Raw genomic sequence first — 6,000 nt, 5'->3', positions numbered from 1 at the left:
GAGGGGCATGGTGAGTCCGTGGCAGATTTCATTTTTTTTGTCGCAAGTTAGAAGAAATGGAAACTTTTTTTTTTTTTTTCTCACAAAGTGTCATTTTCCGCTTACTTGTGACAAAAAATAATATCTTCTATGAACTCACTATGCCTCTCAGTGAATACTTTGGGATGTCTTCTTTCCAAAATGGGGTCATTTGGGGGGTATTTATACTATCCTGGAATTCTAGCTCCTCATGAAACATGACAGGGGGTCAGAAAAGTCAGAGATGCTTGAAAATGGGAAAATTCACTTTTTGCACCATAGTTTGTAAACGCTATAACTTTTACCCAAACCAATAAATATACACTGAATGGGTTTTTTTTTATCAAAAACATGTTTGTCCATATTTTTCGCGCTGCATGTATACAGAAATTTTACTTTATTTGAAAAATGTCAGCACAGAAAGTTAAAAAAATCATTTTTTTTGCCAAAATTCATGTCTTTTTTGATGAATATAATAAAAAGTAAAAATCGCAGGAGCAATCAAATAGCACCAAAAGAAAGCTTTATTAGTGACAAGAAAAGGAGCCAAAATTCATTTAGGTGGTAGGTTGTATGAGCGAGCAATAAACCGTGAAAGCTGCAGTGGTCTGAATGGAAAAAAAGTGGCCGGTCCTTAAGGGGTAGAAAGCCCTAGGTCCTCAAGTGGTTAACATGTATAAATATATCAGAGGGCAATTTAAAAGCTTGGCGGATGAGCTTTTTGTCCCTAGGCCTTCTCATAGGACTAGAGGACATGATCTGCGCATGGAGGAAAACCGTTTTAGCCATTTATTTAGGAAAGGGTTCTTTACAGTAAGAGTGATTAAGATGTGGAATGCATTGCCACAGGAAGTAGTTATGGCAAATTCTATACCTGCATTTAAAGGGGGCTTAGATGCTCTCCTTGCGTTGAAAGACATCCATGGCTACAATTACAAGGTAATGCCTAATGATGTTGATCCAGGGATTTTATCTGATTGCCATCTGGAGTCGGGAAGGAATTTTTTCCCTTTTGGGGCTAATTGGACCATGCCTTGTAAGGGTTCTTCGCCTTCCTCTGGATCAACAGGGATATGGTTGAACTCGATGGACGTATGTCTTTTTTCAACCCAAATAACTATTTAACTATGAATATGGCATCTCACCTGTGTGAGTTCTCTCATATATTACAAGCTGTGATTTACATCCAAAACGTTTCCCACACTCAACACACATGTCTGACAAGCCACGACTTACTCCCAAAAGATTTACCACACTTAGCACATGAATAGGGCTGCTCACCACTGTGAGATCTCTCATGTCTGACAAGATTTGAGCTAATCGCAAAACATTTCCCACACTCAGCACATGAATAGGGCTGCTCACCAGAATGAAATCTCTTATGAATGACAAGTTGTGATTTAAACCCAAAACATTTCCCACATTCATCACATGAATAGGGCTCCTCACCAGTGTGAGTTCTTGCATGTATGACAAGGAATGATTTTAGTGCAAAATATTTCCCACACTCTGCACAGGAATAGGGCTTCTCCCCAGAGTGAGATCTTTCATGTGTGTTAAGAGTTGATTTTTGTCCAAAACTTTTCCCACACTCAGCACATGAATAGGGCTTCTCACCAGTGTGAGATCGCTCATGTGTGACAAGGAACGATTTGTGTGCAAAACATTTCCCACACTCAGCACATGAATAGGGTTTCTCACCAGTATGAGATCGCTCATGTGTGACAAGGAACGATTTGTGTGCAAAACATTTCCCACACTCAGCACATGGATAGGGTTTCTCACCAGTGTGAGATCTCTCATGACTGACAAGTTGTGATTTCTGTACAAAACATTTCCCACACTCAGCACATGAATAGGGCTTCTCACCAGTGTGAGTTCTTTTATGAGTGACAAGATTTGATTTTTTAGCAAAGCATTTCCCACACTCAGCACATGAATAGGGCTTCTCTCCAGTGTGAGTCTTCTCATGTGACACAAGATTTTTCTTTTCTTGAAAAAATTTCCCACACACACCACATGAATAGCGCTGCTCACCAGCATGAAACCTCTCATGTGTGACAAGCTGCTGTTTCCATACAAAACATTTCCCACACTCAGCACATGAATATGGTTTCTCACCAGTGTGCATTCTCTCATGACTGACAAGCTGTGATTTCCATGCAAAACATTTCCCACACTGAGCACATGAATAAGGCGTCTCACCAGTGTGAGATTTCTCATGTGTTTGAAAGTTTCCTTTAGTTGTGAAACATTTCCCACACTCAGCACATGAATATGGTTTTTCACCAGTGTGAGATCTCGTATGTGAAACAAGCTGTGATTTCCAAACAAAACATTTCCCACACGTGGAACAGGAATGAGACCCTCCAGCAGGGGGAGAACTGTGCTGGGTATGAGGCCCCTCAGGGTTAGACAGCTGAGGGGAGTCTGGGGGAATATTTGGGGTAACCAGGATATCTGCAGGAGACTCTTGTCCAGTGACATCACCATCCGTTGTACAGTCTGTGGATACAGAGAGACGAGTCTCTGAGAGGTTCCTGATGCCGGGACTCCGCCCTGCAAATAGAGAAACATCATCACTTCCTGTTAGAGAATTCTGAGGGGAGGAACAATTATCATTAGGGAGGGTCAGTGAGCTGCTGATAATTCCAAGTTGATGCAAAGTTTATGCTGCAAGGAAATAGACCAGATGCAGCAGCTGCATAACTTTGCAGATGATACAAAATGTACAGAATTATCAACACTAAGCAGGACAGTGACCTCTATAGTATGGCCATATGGACAGACAGAGGGGAGATGACATTTCATGTAGATACATGTGAAGTCATAAATCTCACAGGTACAGTTTGGTTGAAAAGAAGACATCCATTCATCAAAATCTACCGGAGAAAAAAAAAAATAAGGATCACTGCCCTGAACCCGCACATATCCCAGCAGATCTTGGGAAAGACAGAAAACCTTTACAGGCCCAGCCCAATTAGCCTTATATAGGAAGAAATCCTTCCTGACTCCAGATGGCGGTCAGATAAATCCCTGGATCAGCTCTGCTGGGAACACCTGGACACCTAGGTTAGGTGATAACAACCAGGGAAAAATATATTACACCTGGTGTGTCTTGTGGAGCCTCTCCATAGCACACCTCAGCACATGGCAATCCCCTTTGCCCCCCCCCCCCCCCCCCCGGCCAGCTAAATTAGCCTCCACTGCCTAATTCCTAGAAGTTCAGAGTGAGCAGGAAGAGCCTGACGAGAGAGGTGACTGCAAGCTATGCATGTGACATGGAGTAATGGGGAGGGGTCAGTGTGTGCAGGAGCAGCCTGATGAGAGAGGTGACTGCAAGCTATGCATGTGACATGGAGTAATGGGAAGGGGTCAGTGTGTGCAGGAGCAGCCTGATGAGAGAGGTGACTGCAAGCTATGCATGTGACATGGAGTAAAGGGGAAAAGTCAATGTGTGCAGGAACAGCCTGACGAGAGAGGTGGCTGCAAGCTATGCATGTGACATGGAGTAAAGGGGAAAGCTCAGTGTATGCAGGAGCAGCCTGACGTGAGAGGTGACTGCAAGCTATGCATGTGACATGGAGTAAAGGGGAGGGGTCAGTGTGTGCAGGAACAGCCTAACGAGAGAGGTGCCTGCAAGCGATGCATGTGACATGGAGTAAAGGGGAGGGGTCAGTGTGTGCAGGAACAGCCTGACGAGAGAGGTGACTGCAGGCTATGCATGTGACAGCCAGGTGACTTCAGGCTATGCATGTGACATGGAGTAAAGGGGAGAGGTCAGTGTGTGCAGAAACAGCCTGACGTGAGAGGTGCCTGCAAGCTATGCATGTGACATGGAGTAAAGGAAAGAGGTCAGTGTGAGCAGGAACAGCCTGATGAGAGAGGTGACTGCAAGCTATGCATGTGACATGGAGTAAAGGGGAGGGGTCAGTGTGTGCAGGAGCAGCCTGACGAGAGAGGTGGCTGCAAGCTGTGCATGTGACATGGAGTAATGGGGAGGGGTCAGTGTGTGCAGGAACAGCCTGACGAGAGAGGTGACTGCAAGCTATGCATGTGACATGGAGTAAAGGGGAGGGGTCAGTGTGTGCAGGAACAGCTTGATGAGAGAGGTGACTGCAGGCTATGCATGTGACAGTCAGGTGACTAAAGGCTATGCATGTGACATGGAGTAAAGGGGAGAGGTCAGTGTGTGCAGGAACAGCCTGACGAGAGAGAGACTGCAAGCTATGCATGTGACATGGAGTAAAGGGGAGGGGTCAGTGTGTGCAGGAACAGCCTGACGAGAGAGGTGACTGCAGGCTTTGCATGTGACATGGAGTAAAGGGGAGGTCAGTGTGTGCAGGAACAGCCTGACGAGAGAGGTGACTGCAAGCTATGCATGTGACATGGAGTAAAGGGGAGGGGTCAGTATGTGCAGGAAAAGCCTGACGAGAGAGGTGACTGCAAGCTGTGCATGTGACATGGAGTAAAGGGGAGAGGTCAGTATGTGCAGGAACGGCCTGATGAGAGAGGTGGCTGCAAGCTATGCATGTGACATGGAGTAAAGGGGAGGAGTCAGTGTGTGCAGGAGCAGCGTGATGAGCGAGGTGACTGCAAGCTATGCATGTGACATGGAGTAAAGGGGAGGGGTCAGTGTGTGCAGGAACAGCCTGACGAGAGAGGTGACTGCAAGCTATGCATGTGACATGGAGTAAAGGGGAGAGGTCAGTGTGTGCAGGAACAGCCTGATTAGAGAGGTGACTGCAAGCTATGCATGTGACATGGAGTAAAGGGGAGGGGTCAGTGTGTGCAGGAACAGCCTGACGAGAGAGGTGACTGCAAGCTATGCATGTGACATGGAGTAAAGGGGAGGGGTCAGTGTGTGCAGGAACAGCCTGACGAGAGAGGTGACTGCAAGCTATGCATGTGACATGGAGTAAAGGGGAGGGGTCAGTGTGTGCAGGAACAGCCTGACGAGAGAGGTAAAAATAGCCAAATGTGGTCGTATCCGCTCTACTGAGCCTGTGAAGCAGAGCAGATATGATCGGGTTGGGCTATTTCTGCCTTAACCTGAATGGAGAGCTGCTTGTGCGCCTGCGCGGGATCGCAGAGAGGTAAATATTTACCTCGCTGCTGTTCGGGGGTCGCAGCGCTGGATTGCCGGGACACTGGAGGACGGGGAAGCCTTGTTAGGATCCAGAGGCTTCCCCCTCCCGAGGTAAGTACCCCCAGAGGGTTTTCTTTTTCTTTACAGGTTTTCTTTAAAGGACACCTGAAGTGAAGGGATATGGAGGCTGTCATATTTATTTCCTTTTGGGCAATACCAGTTGCCTGACAGCCCTGCTGAACCTCTGCCGCTAATACTTTAGCCATGGCCCCTGAACAAGCATGCAGCAGATCAGGTGTTTCTCACATTATTGTCAGATCTGACAAGATTAGCTGCATGCTTGTTTCTGGTGTTATTCAGACACTACTGCAGCCAAATAGATCAGCAGCGCTGGCAGGAAACAGGTATAGTTTAAAAGGAAGTAAATATGGCAGTCTCCATATTCTATTCTTCTCACTACAGTTCTGTCAGACTAAAGGTGGCCACACACCATACAATTTTTGAAATATCTTTTCAATTCAAGAATTCCAATAATTTTTTTCTGACGGATTGTAACATGTCAAAAATCTGACCAATGTACTACACACATGTTCAATTTTTCCTCAATTATGGAAAAAAAAATGATTGAAAACTCAGAAAAAAAATTGCTTGCGTCTGTACATCAAGACGTTGTTAATCTACCCTACGCCATTCAATTTTTATATAAATTGATCAGAAAAAACGAACACTCCCGAACTTCTTTTATCAAACAAAAACTGGAAATTCTATCAGATTTACTGAAAGAACAACCGATTGTATTTATCGAATTGGTGTAAAATTGGATCTTTAAATTGTATGGTGTGTGGCCACCTTAAGTGTTAGCGCGCTCAGATACCTTAGCATAGAAAAGTGGA

At 45.4% G+C, this 6,000-nt stretch overlaps 1 pseudogene; it reads right to left on the bottom strand.

Annotated features, from left to right (window-relative positions):
• Nucleotides 1-566: 566 nt before the first annotated feature.
• Nucleotides 567-6,000, bottom strand: part of LOC137535435 (zinc finger protein 585A-like) — a 68,830-nt pseudogene continuing 63,396 nt past the window's right edge.

This window comes from Hyperolius riggenbachi, chromosome 10 (genome assembly GCF_040937935.1).
Source record: "Hyperolius riggenbachi isolate aHypRig1 chromosome 10, aHypRig1.pri, whole genome shotgun sequence".
NCBI classification, from domain to species: domain Eukaryota; kingdom Metazoa; phylum Chordata; class Amphibia; order Anura; family Hyperoliidae; genus Hyperolius; species Hyperolius riggenbachi.
This window is presented reverse-complemented; position numbering and strand designations above follow the sequence as displayed.